Source organism: Cnephaeus nilssonii (assembly GCF_951640355.1).
Source record: "Cnephaeus nilssonii genome assembly, chromosome: 8".
Classification (NCBI taxonomy): Eukaryota; Metazoa; Chordata; class Mammalia; order Chiroptera; family Vespertilionidae; genus Cnephaeus; species Cnephaeus nilssonii.
In genome coordinates, this window is record NC_137079.1 from 73752247 (window position 1) to 73777015 (window position 24769).

General features: G+C 41.4%; 1 protein-coding gene and 1 pseudogene across 8 annotated transcripts in view; one reads left to right on the forward strand and one right to left on the reverse strand.

Moving 5' to 3' along the window:
• TDRD3 (tudor domain containing 3) overlaps window positions 1-24769 on the reverse strand; it is a 200080-nt gene that overhangs the window by 158376 nt on the left and 16935 nt on the right. The window lies entirely within an intron of this gene.
• Window positions 6805-22042, forward strand: LOC307104313 (14-3-3 protein zeta/delta-like; annotated as a pseudogene). Its single transcript has one exon. The product of its transcript is annotated as a 14-3-3 protein zeta/delta-like (transcript).

A 24769-nucleotide genomic window follows, 5' to 3' on the forward strand; every position in this document is an offset into this window, starting at 1 on the left:
AGACCCCCTCCCTTAATTCCACCAAAGGGAGATTTGGGAGAAATAGGAAACTTAGAAATTCAGAAGCAATTACAAGGACTTGGGAAAACTATCTTTGAAGTCCACAGATGGGTTACTAACGGACTGCCCATCACTTTAGGAACAGCTGTGCACCCTCATAAGCCTGGAGACCAGGTTTGGGTAAAGGATTAGAAAAAGGCCCTTAAGCCAACTTGGAAGGGACCCTCTTTCCAGTCATACTAACTACCCCACAGCTCTCAAGGTTGCAGGACTGAACACCTGGATCCACCACTCCTGGGTGAAAGCAGCCCACCAGCAGAGTGATGCCCAGTCTGAGTGGAAGGTGACCTCCAAACAGAAACACTCCCTGCAGATCACCCTCAAGACAGCAGACTTGGCTGAGGGACCCATTCCAAGGAATTCCGATAACACCCTGCTAAATTCTTCCTTACACTAATATTTCTTTCTGATATCCTCCTAAAAGTAATATGCTCTGGTATATCTGGATAATCACTGTTTTTATCTTTCTAATAATTCTTATTTTGTCTTTTTATGAGTGTCGCTGGAACCCTAGATATTTTCTTGAAAGTAAGAGTGGTTTAAAGTGTGTTGATGAATGTCAATCTAAGAAATATTGGCTGTTTACTTTTTGGTTATCACTGAAAAATTAAGTTTTCTAAGAGTGAAGAATTCTAATACATTTTAAAGAAAAAGAAAGAATATTAGAGTAGAAATACTTAATGGAAGGTCTGAGGCATGTTTATGCATTTTTGAAGGACATAGAAAGAAGGTATGAAAGCTAATTTGAAAGTGTGAAATTTGTGAAGGTTGCATATGTGATGAGAAGGAAAAGAGAAATGTTGAAAGAAAGAAATTGGTTCTAAGAAAGTTAAAACAAAGGCCAGACCACTAGCTAGTTTATAGCCTGTCTGTAACTAAAAAGCCCTTATCTCCCCCCTGACAAGGCCAGAAAGAAAGGGGAAGAGGGGGAAGGAAAGAAAGAAAAAAAAAGGGGTGGGGGCCGTTTTACTCTGAGCAAGAAAGCCTGAGGTTTCAGTCTCCAAACCTCGCAGGACAAGTTGCTGGATACTTCTTAAGCTAAACCAGAATATTCAGCAGCAGAATTTTAAGACAGAAGTGTACATAATGCCTCAGACCCCAACCCAGCCTACTCTTCAGATTGGCTGGGGTGGGAAGGGGGGATTTGTACTTCATGGGTCAAATGTATAAGCTTGTTTACTTTGCTTTTTCAATAAAGGAGCATACTTTAATTACTTGATAAGTTAGCTTTTCACAATATAATCTCATATAAACTCATCCATATGAGAAGCCAATCCTTGCATTCTTAACTTTCTCACCCACTTTATTTCCTATCACTTAGAAGCCTTCAAGCTCCAGAAGGTGCTACAAGCCAGGACACTGAACTACCGTTACGGCCCTCTCGGGGAAGATGAAGAAGACTCAAGCTGCTAAACCCCCATAACGACGTCCCTCCTCAGCAGGAAGTAGCTAGAGAGCAGTTGGCGACCCTATCCCCAATTCCTGAGTCTTCTATAATCCCCAAGGAAAAGGCTAGCTTGAGGATCACAAGGGAGGAATGAAAGAGAAAATAAGACATGGGGGGACTAGCTATCTGAATCTGTGCCAGTAACCTGCCTTCTGACACACACTCTTGCTTTCCAATAAACTCCATTCTTATCAAACTCCATTCTTATCTGTGATGCCTGTCCTGCATTGCAGAACCCAGTTTCCCAAAATACTCCCATCTTACAGAGGCCATAAACCATGAACCATATACAACCCCAGAGGGGCTGGCACCAGTGCTGGCAAGCCTCTGGGTATGATCTCACTTCCCCATCCCAATTCACAGGGGGCTGCAAAGCCCGTGAAAAGTCCAGAAGCCTGATCCATATTTGGGGGACAAAGAGACTAAGGGTGTAAAGGGAAAGTTTCATCCATATTCATGACTCAGGATTTGGAGACTGACACCCCTGAGTCACGGCACTAGTGCAATCTGTAATAAAGGCTACTTTTCTGAATATCCTCTTGAGGGCCCGGCTGATTAATTCTCCTGCGCCACCAGGCAGCTTATCTGCAACACTAGGGCAATGAGCTAGCTTTTGTTATTTCAAAGTAAGGGTAGACATAGCCAATAGTCTACCTTAAGTGTACAAAATTTGTAATAGGTAAGCAAATAGTAAGGCTAATTTAAAAAATTAAATTGTAACGGCAATTTTAAAAAGAGAATGATGATTCATTGGTTATGAATTTCATATTTTCTCACTAAGAGAGAAAAGTTATATAGAATTAGAAATATCAAGGAGAGAAACATGGAGTTCCACAAAGCAGCAAGAGACGATCACTCTCAACCAAACAAAATTGGATAAACTACAAATTCATAGGTTTTTAAACCCATCAGAGAGCTGAAGTCACAAGAAATTTATATAAACTAAACTCTAGAAAGTGATAAGTCCGTCATAGAAAAGACCCACAGTTGTTCCATCCCTGCTGAAGGAAGAGGAATTTACCACATTTGGAGTAAGAAGAAATCAGCCAGACTTTTAACAAACTTTTTACAGTCATATATAATCTGGCTTCATAGATTAGAATCCCAAAGATTTCCAGTCACAACCAAGTTTGGAACCACTTGCTAACTCTGACACATGTCTTCACCAAGTACTCAGGTATTAAAAGACAAAAGCTGGGATTAAGGGGTGAAAAAAAAAAAAAAAGAAAAGAAAAGTCCATCAGAGGCACTGTGGGTTTTTAGCTACAGAAGGCTAAGTCCAGAGCAGGGGATTAGAGGTACTGTTTGAACACATCAGGTTTTCAGCTACAAATGACTAGGGGCCAGGCAGGGCAGGAGAGAAAAAACTTTCTCATCTCCCTCCACCTTCCCTACTCCGGTATCGCCAGACACGCAAAGCTTTCAGCCATAGGAAGTAAGATAGGAGAGCTAAAAGAAACTACTCCAAGGAACTCCAAGGAACAGGATTCAAAGAGACATAGAAAGCAGAACACAAATCATGAATCTGACAGTTGGTCAGTAAAACAGAAAAAAAATAGATCTTCTAGAGTTTCAAAGCTGGCAAAAGCAGATCTCTGAAATATGCCAATGCTCAGATCCCAAGTCCTGTTGGAGAAAGTTGTGATCATACCTTCAAAGCACCTGACCCAGTGGTGACATGACCTAACTCAAACTAAAACAGAAAAGAAGCCATAAGAAATACACATCTGATTAACTCAGCCCTTCCCACCAACGCCTACCACCCTGATCTAGAAGAAGAGCATGGAAATGAATATTATGTTTCATTTTCTACAGTTATTTTATATAAAATGTCTAGCATGCAACAAAAAATTACCATAAAGCAAAAATACATATAACAATCAAGAGATGAAACAGTAGAAACAGAGCAGAGATGAGTCAATGTTGAAACTGGTAGGCACTTCAAACAAGCTATGATATTAATTAAAAATCTCATTAAAAAACTGGACAGGAAGCAGGAAGAGATGAGGAATTTCAAAGGATAGGTAAATTATAAAAAGTATAAATGCTTAAAATAAAAAATACAAGATCAGAAATAAAGAATTCAATAGATTTTATAGCAGACATGACACAAAAGAAGAAAGGATTAGTGAACTTAAACATAGATAAAATGGAAGTAGCTAACTAAAAAAAGAAAAAAGTAGATAATTAACAGAATGGAAGATCTAAGATAAGAGGGTATAGAAAGAAACAGGAGTGAAAATGAGGAAGGAGAAATTCATGAAAAGATAATACCTCCATAATTTCCAAAACTGATGGAAGATACCAAACTAAAGATGCAAAAAGCAAAACAAACCCCACAGTGAAAAAATACAAAGAAAACCACAGCAAGGCACATCATACTCAAACTGCTGGGGTTAAAATGATAAAGAACAAATTTTATAGCAATGAGAGAATAAAGGCACATTACATACTAAGGAAATATATAAGATTCCAGTAATTTCTCTTCAGACACTATTCCAGAAGAAAATCTTAGAGAAGTACTAAAAGAGGAAATAACTTAAATAGCTATTTAAGGGATAAATAAAATTATACTGTTGTAAAATTCTTAGATATTCATGATGTATTATTATTTGAAGTTAAACTATGATAACTTCAAGATTCATGCTATAATCTCCAGAAGAGTAGCTACTTAAAAAACGACACTAAGAGGTATACTAGTAATTGGAAGTCAATACAGTAGATAAAACAGTATCCAAGCATCCTTCGGTATCCATGGGTGATTGGTTCCAGGACCCCACCTTCTCCAAGAATACTAAAATCCAAGGAGGCTCAAGTCCTTAGTCATCCTTCCATATCTGTGGGTAGCACATCCAGGATTCAAACAGCCTAAACATTTTTTATCCATGTTGGTTGTTGAACCCACAGATGTGGAACCCATGGATACAGAGTCAGAGCTAACTGTACTAAAAAATACATGCTGCACCACAAAGAAAGTAGAAAAGGAGGTACCAAGGACAACTAGGATAAACTGAAAACAAATAATGAAATGAAAGACTAAAAACAGCCATAGTAATAATTCTATTAAGTAATGAATTAAACACTCTAGGCTTTCAACTATTAAAAACAGGATATGGGCCAAGAGAATTGAGAGAAGTGCCCTGAGATGCTTAAGTCATTCAGTTACCAAAGTTCTTAATTCTCAGAAGAACTAGAAGAAAGTATTCCAAGGTATTCCAGGCCTTCAAAGCAGATTAAGGAGAGGCAAGGCCAGATATTCCTCTAGAATAGTTGTAACAATTGGCATTCATACCAGCAACTTATGAGAATGCCTATTTCATTACAACCTTGCCAACAGAATGTCATCTTATTTTTTTTAAGTTTCTTGCTACTCATATGGTGAGAAAAGATATCTCGGTGTCACTTTAATTTGTATTTCTCTAATTATAAGTGTGAACAATTTTTCATATGTTTAAGAGCTACATTTACCTATTTTTGTGTGTATGGATTGCCCTTACATGTCCCTTCTCTATTTTCTATCAGGCTATTGGTCTTTTTCCTCTTAAATTTTAGCCCTGTGTCTGTTTTATGTGTTATGTCCCTCATGTATAAGTTGTCTTTTGATTTGTTTATGGGGTTTTTTGTTGTGTAAATTTTGTTTAATGTAGGCAAATTTATCAATCTTTTGCTGCCTCTGAACTTGAGTCAGAGATAGAATGCCTTTCCCTACACTAAGATTGAAAAGGAGTTCATCCACACTAGGTTGTTACTGACTAATCTTAATTCCGAGGTTTAAAACTTATGAAATAAGATTGTAAAATCAAGGACCAAATAGTCAGGTAACAGATAGTTAGGTATATCAGCATTTTCCTTGGTGATGTTTGCTATGTCATGCTCTGTTTAGTGCTGAAGTTCAGAGAAGTTTCAGGGATAGCTGGACTCAGTCTAAAGAATACGCACATGCCACGGTCTAAACTTCCCTGTGTTCATTCAGTAAATCAGACATGGGCTCAGAGAAATGTTTTTGTATTTCACAGTAGGACACCCTACTCTTTAGAAAACAAAAACACAAAAAACCCTTATTTCCCTGTCTCATTTTTGAAAACTTTTATTAGGAAACTTACTCTGCACTGCCAAATAAAATGAGAGGAGTCTCATTGCAATAAGTGTTTGCCTTTGCACTTTCCCAAACCAAGCAGAATGCTGCTCTACTACGTAGGTCCAGATTTTCAGCATGCTGGGACTCAATCCTTCTAATAGCAAAGAGACTGGCTGATGAATTTGCCATAATTCTAATACCAAAAAAAATGCCATTAATAATTGAAAAACCAGAGATGGAGAAAATATTTACAGCATATATATCTGTCAAAAAACTTGTACCTAGAACATGTAGGGTATCCCCCCAAAAAAAGTATTATACACTTTATAGCTGATAGCTCAATTGATGTTTCTTTCTTTTCAGATTTAACTCATTATAACTAATAATTATTCAAAGTGTGTATACATTTTGGGGGGGACACCCTGTACAAACAACTCCTACAAATCAACATTTAAAAGTCCAACCATCCAATACTTTAAAAAATGGGAAAAGACTCAAATAGGCAAGATACTTCATAAGAGAATATATATAAATGGCCAATAAGAACAGGAAAGTGTGCTCAACATCTTTACTCATCAAGAAAATTCATATTAAAACCACAATGAGATACCATTTTACACCATCAGGAATGGCTAAAACAGCAGTCGCCAACCGGTGGTCCGTGAGGTCCGAAAGGTTGGCGACTGTTGGGCTAAAATATGAAAGACTAAAAACACTGAATACTGGTGAGAAAGTGGTGGTTGGAATATGAAATGTCACAGCGACTTTGAAAATAAAGGTTTGGATATCTATATATATATAAGGGACTAATATGCAAAGTGTCCCCTCGGGAGTTCGATCGCTCACTATGATGTGCACTGACCACCAGGGAGTGGTGAGGAATGAAGGTCCGGAAGCCGGCAGCTGGGGAAGGATGGCTGCAGCTGGCAGCCAAGACAGAAAGGCCCCGGCCGGCAGCCGGAAGGCCCCGATTGGCCCTGATGGCTGGCCAGGCCCAGGGACCTTACCCATGCATAAATTTCGTGCACCAGGCCTCTAGTTTCTTATAAAGTGAAACATAAATTTGCCATATGATGCATCAATGCTACTCCTAGATATTTATCCAAAATAAGTGAAAATACATATCCACAAAAACACTTGTATAAGAATAAGGATCTTAATGCTAGAAACCCAAAAGTAGAAAAAAAAAAAAGCAAAAAAAAAATGTCTATCAAAAGAAAATGACTAAACATATTATGGCATACTCAAACATGTAATAAAAAAATTAATTACTAAGGGGAGAAAAAATGGCAGCTGAGTAGGCAGACATGTCCTAAGCCTTATCCTAGAGCAGATAGAAGGAGCAACTAAATCGAATAACATCCACCTGGAATTGGTGAAGTAGACACAGCTGGTGAGACAATTTGCAGCCAGGAAGGGCGAGAGTCACAAGACCACCGAGCCGAGAGGGTCAAAAGGAAGCTGCAAGGCACCAAGTCCGAGTACCTTGGGGACAGGCATAACATCCGACTGTAGAAAGAAGTCCACAGGGCTGCTGGCAGCAGGGGATTATAGATCTAAGTCCACAGCCATGAGAGGCTGATCCCAGAGGGGGCAGTCTAAAGCGCTGCCTGAGCCATGTAGTGCCAGGGGGAGAGAAACTAGCAGTGGTGCAGTTGTTTTGCCTCTGTTTGGTCTTTGCTTTTATTCGCTAAACCCATTCACAGGATCTTTCAAATACAAACACTCACCCATGGCTAACAGGTGAGGACTTGTAGAGTCTGGGGAGAGGTTGTGGAGGAGAGAGGGTAGGGGAGAGGTGACCAAGAGTCTGGCACTGGGACATTCCTGACCCTCCGGACCTAAGCAAGCATTTTTCTCCTTAAGAGCAGCCTCAAGGAAGCTAATACAGCCAAACCCAGACTACACCCTGAGTGGTACAAAGGACACAAAAAATCTGAATAGCCCCAATGAGCCCTCAGGGACTGGGTTGAATAGAGGCTGTTCAGTCCCAGAAAATGAGCCAGCATCCTCCCTACCTATATTCCTGTCAGAAACAGCCACTCGAGAGATTAAGATTGACAGCAGGCAGACAGGCGAAGTGGGCAGATTGGTCCCGCCTGCTTGCAGTCAAGGCTGTGGAGAAGACACAAACAGAGGAGTGGTGGATCACTTAAAACTTCAACACGGTGCTGACTACCTAAGAGGAAACTGAGAAGTGGCAGACAGAAGAGTGGGATCTTAAATCAGCTCCCATGGGGCATTAAAGTTCAGCTGAAATGTAGAACACTTCACTTTTTTATTTTACTTTATTTACTTATTTTTATCTTTTATTTTAGAAATAGTTTTCTTTATTTTGTTTTTTTAATTTTTCTCATTATTTTTTCTTCATTCTAGTTTTATTTTTTTATTGTTATTTTATGGTATCTTATTTTATTTATTTATTTACTATCTAATTTTCCCCCCATCTTTTCTTCTTATCCACTCATTCTCTTGCTACCTCCTCTATAATGAACCAAGGCCCTCACCCTATTCATTAAATTCCTTAAACTTACTATCTGTATGTAAGCTCTGCCTCTACAGATTCTGCCCCCGCCCTTTTTTCTGGGTGCTTGTTGTTTGCATTTTTTGGTTTAACTGTTTGTTCTGTGGTGTTTTCTCCCCATATATTTTTTTCTTCCTTTTTCTTTTCTCTCTTACCTTTTTTAATTTTCTAGATATAATTTTTGCTCTCTTTTCTCTCCTCTAATTCTCTTTTCTCTGCTGGTCACATATACTGGGGTTATCGGGGTCATGAGTACATTCATGTTTGGTTCTCTTTGTGTCGTGTCTTGTCGAGTTGTATTTTGTGCTGTTCAGTCAACATGAGAGCGAGCCACACCCTGAGAGGAGACTCCATCCATGAATGGGAAAATAAACTCAAGACCCAATTACACCAAGAGAATGCAAATATCCCAAGAAGGGGGCATCCCTAGATTACCTAGCTGAGAAGACCAGAGAGACTGCACCACTGGGTCCCACAAAAAATCTACATAAGACAAACAAAAGATCTGGGTGGCATAGCAGTTTGATCTCATACAAAGTAACAATCACAAATTAACAGCAAAAATGGGGAGACAAAGAAACAACCCCCATTCAAAGGAAAAGGCGGAATCACCAGAAAAGAAAATAAACAAAACGAAGGCAAGCAGTTTGTCAGAGAAAGAATTCAGAGCAATGGTTATAAGGATGCTGAAAAGGATGGAAGACAAATTCAACATGTGTAAGAATCAAGAGGAAATGAAGAGGAACCAAGAGGAAATGAAGAATGATATAGCCACAATAAAGAACACAATGGAAAGTTTCAACAGTAGACTAGAAGCTGAGCACTGCATCAGCAAGTTAGAATACAAAGTAGAAAAAGCCACCCATGCACAGCAGAAACTGGAAAGAAAACTTAAAAAGCAGGAGGAGAGCCTAAGGGAGCTTTGGGACAACAGGAAACAAAACAACATATGCATAATAGGGGTACAGAAGGAGAGGAAGAAGAGCAAGGAATAGAAGAACTGTTTGAAGAAATAATGACAGAAAATTTCCCTGGTGTTGGGGAAAAAAACACCACACAAATCCAAGAAGCACACCGAGTCCAAAAAACAAGATGAACCCAAAAAAAACTGACAGCAATATACATCATAATTAAATTGGCAAACATGAACAACAAAGAATCTTAAAGGCTGCCAGAGATAGAAAGTTACCTACAAGGGATCTCCCAGTAGACTATCAACTGATTTCTCAACAGAAATACATCAGGACAGAAGGGAATGGAATGAAATATACAAAGTGATACAAAGCAAGGGACTAAATCCAAGAATACTATACCCAGCAAGGCTATCATTCAAAATTGAAAGGGAAATCAGGAGCATCACAGACAAAAAAGGGCTAAGGGAGTTTATTACCACCAAGCCAGCAATGCAAGAAATGCTAAAGGGACTGCTGAAAAAGAAGAAACAAAAAAGGGAAGAAGGAACACAGGCGTAAAGAATGAAAATGGTGAAGAGAGGGGCCACGTGCCCAGGTCGGCCCACCCAGAGCAGAGAGGGGCATGGAAAGCAGTGGGCCGGGGGGAGCGTGCCACATTGCCCCTCACTGGGCAGGACCGCGCCCTGGCACCCACCCCCCCCCCCCCCCGCAAGTCCTGATCATAATGCCCAGGTGCGGAGCCACTCGTTACCCAACCCCTGGACGGCCTGGGGGTCAGTTACCACCGCGAAGCACCGAGGGCAAGGTGGGCCAGGCCGCAGGGAGAGGATGGGAGGGGTGAAAGGTCCTGGGTGTTGCTGAACCAGAGCCCCTTCTAAATGGAGTGACTGGCACAGGCACAGGCCGGCCTAGGAAGCTGGGGTGGACGGAGGTGGGGAGAAATTTCCTTCTCACTGGTTGAGACTAAGTGAGCTGGCGGAGGCTGCTGGGGCTCGAGGAAAAGACAAATTAGGGGGAAGTGGTGGGGCAGGGGGAGGAAGGAGCTTCCTGCCCCTGCGCACTTGGGGCTGGGGAAGTTGGAGGCTGAGCAGGGTGGAAGGAGGGCTGGAAGTGGGCGAGGACGCATGCTCCTCTGCTCACCCTCTAGCATGGGGAGCGGTGGTTGCACTGGGCCCCCAGAACTGTGGGCACCAATCAACGGTTGCCATAGCAGCATTTGACGACATCATGCGTGTGGTGCCCTGCAAGTAGTTAACATATAAATGCAAGAAGTCCGTCAGAAGGCTGATGGCCTTTGATATTCAGCAAGGGCTGAGAATCAGCATAATATTACCTGCTGCTGGCTAAATGGCTGAAGGCAATCCCCTAACCTGATAATCCTTTATTGTTTACCAAACCTTACCATTGATGTCTGTTTGCTTTGCTAAAGGGCAAATGTATATTCTAGTTAATAAAAAGCTATGGGTCCGAAGATTCGGAGAGCCGTTCCACTAGAGAAGGGCCTCTGCCTGGTTCCCCCAATGCCTTTCAAATTTACATTTCTTAACTAGTATATCCATTTGCAAGTGGCCCCTTCTCCAGATTCTGAATCCTTGCTGCAAAAGGTTGCAGCAGTGCCCCTGCTGCTGGGGTTGGTGATTGGAGGAAACCCCGTGTCTGCGGAACGGCTGTAGCCTGTGAACAGCGAGATCTAGGGACAGAGTTTCAGCTTCGCCGCTGCCGCCCAGAGACTGCTGAGTCCCCATCCGTCCATCCACCACCACCCACTCCAGCCACAGAACATCCAGTCATGGATAAAAATGAGCTGGTGCAGAAGGCCAAACTGGACAAGGAGGCTGAGCGATATGATGACATGGCAGCCTGCATGAAGTCTGTAACTGAGCAAGGAGCTGAATTATCCAATGAGGAGAGGAATCTTCTCTCAGTTGCTTATAAAAATGTTGTAGGAGCCCGTAGGTCATCTTGGAGGGTCATCTCAAGTATTGAGCAAAGGACAGAAGGTGCTGAGAAAAAACAGCAGATGGCTTGAGAATACAGAGAAAAAATTGAGACCGAGCTAAGAGATATCTGCAATGATGTACTGTCTCCCTTAGAAAAGTTCTTGATCCTCAATGCTTCACAAGCGGAGAGCAAAGTCTTCTATTTGAAAATGAAAGGCGACTACTACTGTTACTTGGCTGAGGTTGCTGCTGGGGATGACAAGAAAGGGATTGTGGACCAGTCACAACAAGCATACCAAAAAACTTTTGAAATCAGCAAAAAGGAAATGCAACCAACACATCCTATCAGATTGAGTCTGGCCCTTAACTTCTCTGTGTTCTATTATGAGATTCTGAACTCCCCAGAGAAAGCCCACTCTCTTGCAAAGACAGCTTTTGATGAAGTCATTGCTGGACTTGATACATTAAGTGAAGTCATACAAAGACAGCACACTAATAATGCAATTACTGAGAGACAACTTGACATTGTGGACATCGGATACCCAAAGAGATGAAGCTGAAGCAGGAGAAAGAGGAGAAAATTAACCGGCTTTCAAACTTTTGTCTGCCTCATTCTAAAATTTACACAGACCATTTGTCATCCATGCTGTCCCACAAATAGTTTTTTGTTTACGATTTATGACAGGTTTATGTTACTTCTATTTGAATTTCTATATTTGCCATGTGGCTTTTATGTTTAATATTAGGGGGAAGTAGAGCCAGTTAACATTTAGGGAGTTATGTTTTCATCTTGAGGTGGCTAATATGGGATGTGTAATTTATATATGAGTTATAAGTGTTTGGCATAGTACTTTTGGTACATTGTGGCTTCACAGGGGCCAGTGTTAAAACTGCTTCCATGTCTAAGCAAAGAAAACTGCCTACATATTGGTTTGTCCAGGTGGGGAATAAAAGGGATAATTGGATCCAGTCACAGGTGTAGTTGTTGTGGGTACTTAAAGTTTTGGAGCACTTAGAGTGCTATGTTAGAAGTAAATATCCCATAGGTAGTCCATGTTGAACCACATGTGTATCTGTGGAATACTCAGTCTCAGTGTGTATACCTTCAACTACAGCTGCAGAGTGTTCCTTTAGTTTTGACCCAATTAACTCTGGATGCGGGCAGAAATGGTTCACATTCCGTTATTTGTAAAGTTACCTGCTGTTTGCTTTCATTATTTTTGTTACACTCATTTTATTTGTATTTAAATGTTTTAGGCAACCTAAGAACAAATGTTCAAGTAAAGATGCAGTAAAATGAATTGCTTGGTATCCATTATTTCATGTATATCAAGCATAGCAGTAAAACAAAAAAAACGATGTATTTAACTATTTTTAGGCTTTTTGATGTGTTTTTTTGCTTTTGTGATTTTTTTTTTATACTTGCCTAACATGCATGTGCTGTAAAAATAGTTAACAGGGAAATAACTTGAGATGATGGCTAACTTTGTTTAATGTCTTTTGAAATTTTCATGAACAATCTAAGCATAATTGTTAAGAACACTTGTATTAAGTTCATGTAAGTGGAATAAAAGTTCGACATAGACTGGAAGTGCTAGCCATAGTGATCAAAAAAGAATACGAAATAGAAGGCATCCAAATTGGGAAAGAAGATGTAAAACTGTCCTTATTCATAGATGACATGATATTGTACACAGAAAACCCTAAAGACTCAATAAAAAAAACTACTAGACTTAATAAATGAATTCTGATATGTAGCAGGACACAAAATTACCACCCAGAAATCTATGGCTGTTTTATACACCAATTAGAGGCCCGATGCACAAAATTCAGGCAAGAGTAGGCCTTCCTTCCCCCGGCTGCCGGCACCGGCTTCCCTCTGGCACCTGGGACGAGGGCTTCCCCCCAGCACCGAGGACCCAGACTTCCCTCTGGCCGCCAGCAGGCAACCTGGGACCCAGACCCGAGCTTCCCTCCGGTTGCCAGCAGGCACCCGGGACCTGGGCTTCCCTCACAGCCCTGGCTTCGTCCTGAATGTCGTCCGGAAGGATGTACGGTCTAATTAGCATACTACGCTTTTATTATTATAGATAATGAACTCACAGAAAGAGAAACTAAAAAAAAAAAAAAAATCCCATTTACCATTACAACAAAAAAATTAAGATACCTAGGAATAAACTGATCTAAGGAGGTAGAGGACCTGTACTCAGAAAACTACAGGACGTTGAAGAAAGAGATAGAGGAAGACATAAACAAATGGAAGAATATACCGTGTTTATGGAGTGGTAGAATCAAGATCACTAAAATGTCCATACTACCCAAAGCAATGTATAGATTCAATGCAATCCCCATTAAAATACCAATGGCATATTTCACAGACCTAGAACTCTCTAAAGACTGATCTGGAATAAAAAGAGAGCCTGAATAGCTGCAGCAATCCTGAGAAAGAAGAACAAAGTAGGAGGGATCACAATACCAGATATCAAGCTAAACTACAAAGCCACTGTTCTCAAAACTGCCTGGTACTGGCATAAGAACAGACATACAGACCAATGGAACAGAACAGAGAACCCAGAAATGAACCCAAGCCATTATGCTCAATTAATATTTGACAAAGGAGGCAAGAGCATACAATGGAATCAAGACAGTCTCTTCAATGAATGGTATTGGGAAAACTGGACAGATAAATGCAAAAAAAATGAAACTAGACTACCAACGTACACCATACACACACACAAAAAAAACTCAAAATGGATAAAGGACTTAAATGTAAGACAGGAAACCAGAAAAGTCTTAAAAGAATCCATAGGCAGCAAAATATCAGACACAGTTATAGCAGTATCTTCACCGATACTGCTCCTAGGACAATGGAAACTAAGGAGAAAATAAACAAATGGGACTACATCAAAATAAAAAGCTTCTGCACAGCAAAAGAAACTATCAACAAAACAAGAAAGCCCACTGCATGGGAGAACATATTTACCAATGTTATTTGCCATAAGGGTTTAATCTCCAAAACTTACAGGGAACTCATACAACTTAACAAAAGGAAGATAAACAATCCAATCATAAAATGGGCAAAGGACCTAAATAGACACTTTTCCAAAGAGGACATACAAAGAGGACATGAAAACATGCTCAAAGTCACTAATCATCCAAGAGATGCAAATCAAAACAATAATGAGGTACTATCTCACACCTGTCAGAATGGCTATCATCAACAAACAAGTGCTGGCGAGGATGTGGAGAAAAGGGAATCCTCATGCACTGCTGGTGGGAATGCAGACTGGTGCAGCCATTGTGGAAAACAGCATTGAGTTTCCTCAAAAAATTAAAAATGGAACTCCGATTTGACCCAGTAATCCCACTTCTAGGAATATATCCCAAGAAAACAAAAACACCAATCAGAAAGGACATATGCAATCCTATGTTCATAGCAGCACAATTTACAATAGCTAAGATTTGGAAACAGCCTAGGTGCCCATCAGCAGATGAGTGGATTTAAAAACAGTGGTACATCTATACAATGGAATACTATACTGCTGTAAAAAAGAAGGAACTCTTACCATTTGCAACAGCATGGATGGAACTGGAGAGCATTATGCTAAGCAAAATAAGCCAGTCAGAAAAAGATAAATATCACATGATCTCACTCATTTGTGGAATATAATGAACATAAACTGATGAACAAAAATAGATCCAGTCATAGAAGCATCAAACAGACTGTCCAACCTAAGAGGGAAGGAATGAGGGGGATAAGAGATCAACCAAAGGACTTGTATGCATGCATATGAGCATAACCAATGGACACAGACATTAGGGTGCTGAGGGCATGTGCTGGGGATGGGAGCAGCTGGGTAGAAGTCAAAGGGGGAAAAGGGAGACTTATGTAATACTTTAAACAATAAAGAACTTAAATAAAATTTTAAAACATTAATTACTGCTTTAGCTAGTTTGGCTCAGTGGATAGAACACTGACTGGCCTGTGGATTGAAAGGTCCTGGGTTCAATTCCGGTAAAGGGCACATGCCTGGGTTGTGGGCTCAATCTCCAGTAGGGGCATGCAGGAGATAGCCGATCAATGATTCTCTCTCATCAATGATGTTTCTATCTCTCTCTCTCCCTCTCCCTTTCTCTCTGAAATCAATAAAAACATATTTTAACAAAAAGAAGGAAAAAAAAGAATTACTGCCCAGCCGGTGTTGGTAAGTGGTTGAGCATCGGCCCATGAACCAGGAGATCATATTTCGATTCTAAGTCAGGGAACATGCCCAGTTTTAGGCACAATCCCCAGTAAGGGCATGCAGGAGGCAGCCAATTGGTGATATTTCTATCTCTCTATCCTTCTCCCTTTTTCTAAAATCAATAAAAAATATATTTTTAAAAAATGAACTATTGATAGAGGCAAGAATATAGATGAATTTCAAAACCATGTTAAACTTCTAAGAAGTCAGACAAAAAGTGATTCAATTTTTACAATGTCCAATTATAGGAAAAATTACAGATGTTAGAAAAAGATGACCTGAGGGAATGGGCCAGTGGAAGGGACAGAGCCTGAGAAAACTTTCTTAGGTGATAAAAACATCTTGCATCTCGTTGAGATGGTGGTTACATAATTGTATACAACTACCAAAACCAAGTGTTCTAAAACTTAAGAGCTGCACATTTTAATGTATGTCAATTTTGCCACAATTTAAAAAGAAACGGCCAACCACTTTATTCAGTAAACATTCTTGAGCTCTGTGACACACATTGTGCTATCTTGGGAATTCAAGATGAAAAAAACATGGTCATTATCCTCAAACATGTTCATTACCAGTGAAGCTTTGGTGAGTTAAGGAGGGAGACATATAAATAATTATAGAACAATGAGCTAGAGTTAGAATGTTACAGGAGCTCAGACAGAGGATAATTCCCATTAGAGAAGACTTCCAATGACAGGAGATGGCTATATTTTAAAATAATAAGCAAGAGACTTTGGGTCAAGATGGCAGCATAGGTAAACGTGGTACTCACTATCCTCCCACAACCACATCTAAAATACAGAACAACCATCATTCAGAATTGCCTGAAGTCTAACTGAACAGAAGTCCTCGAACTAAGGATATAAAGAAGAATCCATGAGTCTGGTAGGAGGAGTAGAGATGAGGAACACATTGGTCCCATACTCATGTGTGGTGGATAAAAATCAAGAGGGAGATCTCTGTTGCAGAGTTTCCCCTGAGGAGCAAGGCCCTCCAGCCCAGGGTTCTAGTGCCAGGAAGAGAAGTCTCTATAATACTGGCAGTGAAATCCAGTGGGGATTGTGGCTGAGTGAGACAGAGGGCTGCTGGAGTCCCAGGAGTTCTTCTTAAAGGGCCCAAGCAAAGACTTACTTGGACACACTCCGTCTGAGCTCCAGCACTGGAACAGCAGTTGGAATGGCACCAGAGACATACAGTGGAGAACTGAATTGTTTAGTATCAGGCAAGAGCTGGAGAGAAGTGCTGGCAGAGGCCATTGTTCCTTTTCTGAGTCCTTTTCCCACAGAGTTGGCAGGAGGGAGCCATATCTGAGTCTCCATCAATGTGGCTAACACTGTTCACCAGACCCTAGTGCAGTGATGGGCAACCTTTTGAGCTTGGTGTGTCAAACTTCGCCAAAAAACTGAGCATAACTCGGGTAGTGTGTCACTTTGAGGAAAAAACATTATTTCGCAAATGTTTCATCCTCAGGAGCAGCAAATGTTTCATCCTCGGCATGCAGCCGCCTCAGGGGCTGCGTGTCATCAGAAATGGCTACGCGTGTCAGTGCTGACACGCGTGTCATAGGTTCGCCATCACTGCCCTAGTGTTTCCCTGAGATCCTGCTGAAGCATCCATCTTATATAAAAACTGCTGTTTGAAATTTTAACCCTGCTATTTTGGCTTCTGTAAACACTTGCCTGCTTAAATAATAAAGAAAATTTGACTACTCCCATTCCAGAGAGGCCATGGACTGTGCCCCAGACAGAGTTGTCAGTGCTAACAACAGGCCAGGCCTTGAGATATGGTCTGATGGCCCCTTCCCAGCACGTAGGCCTTCTTTCCCAGAAAGCCTGGAAGTCTCATTCCAAATTTGGGAGACAAAAGAGCTAGGAAAAGTATAAATAGAAAAGGTTTCCTCCATGCGGGGGGGGGGGGGCCCCAGAATTTGAAAGGCACATTTTTCTCTGGCCCTGCACTTAATAAAATGTAACTCCCTTTCTCTAAGCGTGGCTTGGTTTTTTCCGGTCTTCTGTAACACTGCCCCACCAACTTTCAGGACCAGCCAAGTTGTTTCCAGTGGCTTTTCCATAAAAATGGTCTGTCTTGGCTCATGCTTCAGACTTTCCTAAAATCTCTCAAACAAGTAGCATATGGCTTTGGCATGCCCCATACCTCTTGCTAAGGTGGCCCCAGGCCTGGCACTAGCAGCAGCTGGCCTTGGTTCACAGCTTGGCCTCTCCTGGTCTCTTCAAAGCCCAAAAGAGTAACAGCCATCTGCAAATTGCTTTGTAGCTCATGCAGGGTGGCTCCAAGCAGAACACAGGCGGCAGCAGAACTTGGCCTGAACCTTCTGGAAGATCCCAGAGCCAGTACAACCGATGGACATCTTCAGACCACATATAAGCACCACCCAACAACCTCCACCAGCAACACACTCAAGGGGCGGGCTCAGCAAACACCAGAGCCTCACTGAAGTAAGTCCTGTTCTGTGCTATGGGCCCCTGCACAGCTGATCCTCCACAGTGACCACAGCCAGTCCTTGCAGCTAATCAGTCTCAGGGTAAATCCCTCCCATCAATGTGCCAACAAGCAATCAAGGCTCAACTACAACAGGAAGGTGTACGCAGACCACACAGTGGAGGGGATAGGCACACCTGGGAGGCCCAGGTCTGGTGAACGGGGAGGCTATGCCACTGGACCCTACAGGACACTTACTCTAAAAATGGTCACTCTACAAAGCCCTGGACATATAACTGCTCTAATACATAATAAAGGGAGGCTGCCAAAATGAGGAGACAAAGAAACATGTCTCAAATGAAAGAACAGAACAAAACTCTAGAAAAAGATCTAAACAAAATGGAGACAAGCAATCTACCAGATGCAGAATTCAAAACACTGGTTGTAAAGGTGCTCAATGAATTTATGGGAAGAGTAGATGAACTCAGAGAGAACTTCCAACAGCATTAAAAAGAACATGGAAATCATAAAAAAGAACCAGTCAGAAATGAAGAATAGCCCTGGCCAGTGTGGCTCAGTTGGTTGGAGCATCACCCCATATACCAAAAGGTGGCAGGTTGGATTCCTAGTCAAGGCACATACCCAGGTTGTGGGTTTGGTCCCCAGTCATGGTGCATATGGGAGGCAACAAATCAATGTTTTTTTTCTCACATCAGTGTTTCTCTCTCCCCACCCCTCTCTCAAATCAAATTTTTAAAAAAGAAATGAAACATATACTAACTGAAATGAAGATTAATTTATACGGAATCAAGAGTAGAGTAGATTAAGCCAAGAATCAAAGGGACAATTTGGAATTATAAGGAAGGAAAAAATACCCAATCAGAACAGTAAAGAAGAGAAAAAAAGAATCCAAAAAAATGAAGATAGTATAAGAAGCCCCTGGGACAACTTCAAGCATACCAACTTTCACATCCTGGGAGTGCTGGAAGGAGAAGAGAGAGAGCAAGAACTTGAAAGCCTACTTTTAAAAAATGATGGAAAACTTCCCTAACCTGGTGAAGGAAATAGACATACAAGTCCAGGAAGTGCAGAGAGTTCCAAACAAATAAATGCAAAGAGGCCCACACCAAGACATATCATAATTAAAATGTCAACATTTAAAGAAAAAGAATCTTAAAAGCAGCAAGAGAAGAGCAGTTAGTTACTTACAAGGGAGCTCCCATAAGATTGTCAGCTGACTTCTCAACAAAAACTTTGCAGACTAAAAGGTTTTGGCAAGAAATATTCAAAGTGATGAAAAGCAAGAACTTAAAACCAAGATTACTCCACCCAGCAAAGCTATCATTTAGAATCAAAGGACATATAAATGGCTTCCCAGACAAGAAAAAGCTAAAGAAGTTCATCACCACCAAACCAGTATTACATGAAATGTTAAAGAGTGAAGAAGGAGGAGGAGGGGAAAGGAGGGAAGAGAAGGAGGAAGAGGAGGAGGAGGAGGTGGAGGAGGTGGAGGAGGTGGAGGAGGAGGAGGAGGAGGAGGAGGATTATAGTTCTGTATGGAAAATAATACATTAATAAATAATACAATAATAAACTCTGCTTCATGTACTCACAACTAGAAATCCACTTTTACCATACCCTGTAACATAAAGACTAGTGCAAAGAATTCTACATATAAACACAGTAATACATGTGTTCAACATTAAAACTACAATTTTCAAACCAAAGAAAAATACCAGGAAAGGCACACAAAATATTTTCTTAAAAAGGGAACTCAGATCTTGGAGAAAAATGTCTTGCTTAATAAATATCTATTTATTAAATGAAGACTTTAAATATAGCTTCATTCACATCCTGGCTTGGAAACAGCACTAAAATAAGACTGAAATTTGTACTTGATCATATCAACTCAATCAGGGGAACAGTGAGAGTATTCCATCTGGTGTAATCACTGCTTTTTTGTCAATATGTTCTTGAAAGTTCATTAGTTAAAAATAATAATGTCCCTGCTACTCTTCAGAAACCTGGGTTTAAAACTATATTATGAGAACTTCTCATCTTACTTTAAAAATCCTTACACTTAGAGAGACCTTATTTATTGAAGGGAGTCGGTGAAATAAAGTAGGTCATTTTTGCTATCTTTTGTTATCACACCTTGTTAAATTTTAAGTAACCATTTACTTCATCAACTTACAAAGCACAACCTTTGAGGTATCCAACAAACTTACGAATTTTATTTTTAATTCTTTATTGTTGAAAGTATTACATATGTCTCCTTTTCCCCACATTGACCTCTCCCAGCCTGCTCTCTCCCCCAGCACAAGCCCTAGAAACCACCAGCACTAACAGTAATGGATTCAAAAGTATTAGCTGATTTTAGTTTTAAGTGAGGTTAAGGGTGAGCCAAGTCAAGGACACAAAGATTAAACCAAAGTTACCCATTTCTTTAATTTCCCTTAAAGAAAAAATCCAGCTCATTGATTAAGTTTGTCTCTAAAGAACGTTTTTCTTTCAATTGTCCTTGACTGAATGAGTATTGATCTCTTAAGCTATCTTTGAAATAAAAGCCAGTCATTTTTGTAAATTCACCAAATGTGATAATTTCATGTCCCTAATTGAAATCTCTCAATGGATCTCTGAACCTGGGTTGGGGTAGGGGGGTGGGAGGTGGGGTGTGGAAGGGCAGGTCCATCAAGTCATCCATACAAAGTATGGCCATTTGGAAAAAGAAAGCAGTTTTATTTGCATACACCTCACAATTTCATATGTAGGATAATTCATAACTTTCACAGAAAAATGAATGTATTCTTCAAAATTAATATATTATTTAAGTGTGTGGATAAGCTATAAAGATTGCATTGGTCTGTTTAATTTAGATAAAATTCAGGGCCTGATTTTTCTCAATGGTGGCATTTGCCTATTTTGGGTTACATTTGTTAAATAGCATGTTTATTTGTTATCTCTATGGTAGTTATAGTCCCAGTACACAAAAGTGGGTAGAGAAAGTGTAAAAGTTCTGATGAAACAGTAATGCAATTTCTATCATCAGAAGGTCACAAGTGAGAAGTATGCATTGGGTCCCAGTGATTATGAATCTCCACATGGTAAGACTGGTCATTATACAAATTTGAGGACACATCCAAAAAGGAAAAATATGAATGAGCATGACAATACATATGGAAAAACTGAATTTTATTAGACCCTTAAAGTCTAGTCCTCTGAACACTCCTAAATTTCACCAATCTTTGTCTAACTGAGGCATGGTTATATTTTTCTATAAGTTCAATTTCTAATCTAAAATAATCAGCTTGTTACCAATAAATTAGGTTAATTAAAATATGATTGGCTATCAAATGTATTTTGTTATCTAAAAACAAACTTCTATCTTTTCCTCAGGATTGATATGACTTAACAGGTTTTTCAACCTCACATCCACTTTGTTTCCTTCCCTTAAGCAGTACTGATTTGATAAAAACTATCTGTAGTCTAGTTTTTCTGTAAAATGCAAAAGTTGCCCAAGTGTGATAGAAATTCCCAATTGAAATCAATGAAGGATTTCTATCTGCTCTCAGACATAATGGAAAAGTTCTATTAAAATCAGTAGACCATTTCAAAAACACCTGACAACTCTATATTTGATAGGAAGCCCCATTGCAAGTACTGGCACATTCCTATCAAATAGTTAGGATTTACTGATCTGTGAGGCAGCTCCATTCATACCAGTCATTATGAATAAGAATAAGAACAAGGATTAAGGTGGTTTGGGGAAGTTATTTTTGACAAATATTGGAAAAGTAGTACGTAGTACTTATTCCAATCTGTTTTTTTCTAAGTGATAAATATATTTCACTAATTACTTAGAGCAGAAATCAGCAAACTTTTTCTGTAAAGGGCCAGTTAGTAACAATTGCGGGTTTTTCCTTCCATAGGATCTGTCACAACTACTCAACTCTGCCCCAGAGTACAAAAGCATGGTCTGGCCAAAGTCCCATAAAATTTTATTTACAAAAACAAGGAACAGCCCAGCTGGTGTGGCTGAGTGATTGAGTGTCGACCTATGAGCCAGGAGGTCGTGGTTCGATTCCAGGTCGGAACACATGCCAGGGGTGTGGGCTAGATCCCCAGTGGGGGGCATGCAAGAGATCAGTGATTCTTTCTCATCAGTGATGTTTCTATCGCTCTATCCCTCTGCCTTCCTCTCTGAAATCAATAAAAATATATTTTAAAAGAAGTTATATTGTGCCACCCTCGCTGATGTGGCTCAGTTGGTTGGGCATCATCCCATGCCCCAAAAGGCTGCTGGTTCGATTCCTGGTCAGGGCAGGTTGCAGGCTTGAACCCCTCTCTCATCAATGTTTCTCTCCCTCCCACTCTCTAAAATCAATTTAAAAATCTTTTTTTTTAATATATTTTATTGATTTTTTATAGAGAGGAAGAGAGAGGGATAGAGAGTTAGAAACATCGATGAGAGAGAAACATTGATCAGCTGCCTCCTGCACACCCCCCACTGGGGATGTGCCCGCAACCAAGGTACATGCCCTTGACTAGAATCGAACCTGGGACCCTTCAGTCTGCAGGCCAATGCTCTATCCACTGAGACAAACCAGTCAGGGCTAAAAAATCTTTTAAAATTTTTATATTGTCCCATAAATTTACCTATTACATAATTGGCTCCAAATATTTAATATTTGAGGAGGATTATCTATTACTCTTTAAGTGAAATCCTTATTTACAAAAATAAAAGGCAATTACTTATTAACATCTAATGGCCTGGTGCATGAAATTCATGCACATTAAAAGGGAACTAATTAGAGGAAATATTTTAATATTGCTATTTGCCCTTTCTCTATAATAGAAGTGTCAAGAGATAAAAGAAAATTAGTAAAATGTATATGAAAATCTCCCTCCTGTCAGAGTCTAGGGCGCACGGTGGGACCCAGAGTCAAGTCCCTGCCCACCCGCGCGCACCTCAGAATCGCACGAGACCCAGATCCGGCTGGCCCCACCTCCATTGGGCGAGATCCAGACCCGGCCGGCCCCACCCCCATCAAGCCCTGCTGGGCGGGGGGTGCAACCTCAGGTCCCCTGGCCCGGCGATGAGTGTGCCTTGAGGTCCCCCATCAAGCCCCGCCGGGCAAGGGGCACGGCCTGAGGTCCCCCAGTCCGGTGCCAGGGCAGGGGGCGCGGCCTGAGGTGCCCCGTCAAGCCCCGCATGGCGGGGGGCACGGTCTCAGGTCCCCCGACCTGGTGTGGGGGATGCAACCTGAGGTCCTCCATCAAGCCCCACCAGGCGGGGGGGGGGGGGGGGGGGGGGTGCAGCCTCAGGTCCCCTGCCCCGGCCCAGCGCCACGCAGCCTCAGGTCCCTGCTGATTGCTCATTAAGGCTCATTACGGGAACTCGGCCTCCGCTGGGGGCAGAGACTTGACTCTGGGTCCCACGGTGCGCCCCAAACTCTGACAGGAGGGAGATTTTCATATACATTTTACTAATTTTCTTTTATCTCTTGACACTTCTATTATAGAGAAAGGGCACAGCCATCTTGTGTTATGGAATCCCTGTCTCCGCTGTGGGCGCAGCCATCTTGTTATGGCATGATGGTCAATTTGCATATTCCCTCTTTATTAGATAAGATGCAACATTTCAACAAGAATGTGAAATTACCTGCCTTCTGCTTCTGAGACTTACTAAATTCACATTCATAATAAGAGACTGAATAGTGACAGTTTCCTCTCTCAAATGTCTTTCTATTCCTCTTGTACAATTGAAATAACTAATATTATATGAAATAAATGTCTTATATGCACCATTTTATCTTTCATTTGAGAAATAAGATTATCAAATGGCAAGATATCAAAATGTATATGGTATAAAGGTTTTGTCTTTATTAAAGTAACTCTTTTAGAGACAATATAAGGTGTTCAAAAATAGAGTAAATAACACCAACTCTTTCAAAAGTGACATACCAGAAATTCACGGATTTGCAAATCGCATGAATATATTTACTGGCAACAATAAATTATGAGAATCCAGGCTTAACATACAATAGTTAGAACTGCAAATATTTACTGGGTGCTCAACAGATGGCAAGCAGTGTTCTAAGCACTTTGTGTGTATTAGCTCATTAATCTTCATAATTATAACATGGGTTAGGTGTTACAATTGGCACCATTTAACAAATGAGCAAACTGAAGCAGTAAGCAGTTAATGTGCTCAAGTGACCCTGGCTCAAGAGAGTTGGACTTCAGAGCCCATGCTCTTAACTACCAACCATATTGCTTCTCAAGAAGCAGGTATAAATATAACTGAAGATCGAGGGTACATAGTGGGGTTTCATAACTATTTTCATTTCCTCAGTAATCCCTCATTATAACCTAATTTTGTGATGTAATTCTAATTAAGTAATAATCCTATATAATAAAAGCCTAATATGCAAATTGTCCATTCGGGTGGTCATTTGACCAGGGAGTTCAACCAGGAGACCGGGAGTTTGACCGCTCACTATGACGTGTGCGCTGACCACCAGAGGGCAGCGCAGAACATGGTGGATGTCAGCGACGCAGCGCTGGCAGCGGGCAGCAGTGGAGGCGCTGCCAGCCCTGATGGGTCCCAATGAGAGCAGGACCGCGGCAGGATGGTGGAGCAGGTGAGCAGGCAGCGCCAGGCCAAGGCGGGTGTGAGCGGGGGCCCGACTGCCCCACAGACAATGACCAGTGGTGGCGGTGGGGGGCGGGGCTGCCGCCCAGCTCCCAGGCACTGAGGGAGCCAGTTGAGGGGCCCAGCCCCGACCGATGGCCCCACAGACGGCAACCAGCGGAGGCGGCAGGGGGCCTGGCCCTGATCAATCACCCCGCAGATGGCAACCAGCTGCAGCAACGGGGGCAGGGCCGCCTCCCAGCTGCCAGGCGCTGAGGGAGCCGGGCAGGGGGCCCGGCCCCGACCAATCACCCTGCAGGCGGGATGGTGGAGCAGGTGAGGGGGTGGCGCCAGGCCAAGGTGGAATGCCAAGCAAGGCTGCAAGGCTGCAGGGCTGGGAGGCTGGGGCCCGATCTCCGCAGACCACCCTGAGGGACCTCACCTGTGCACAAATTTGTGCACCAGGCCTCTAGTTCTAATATAAAATTG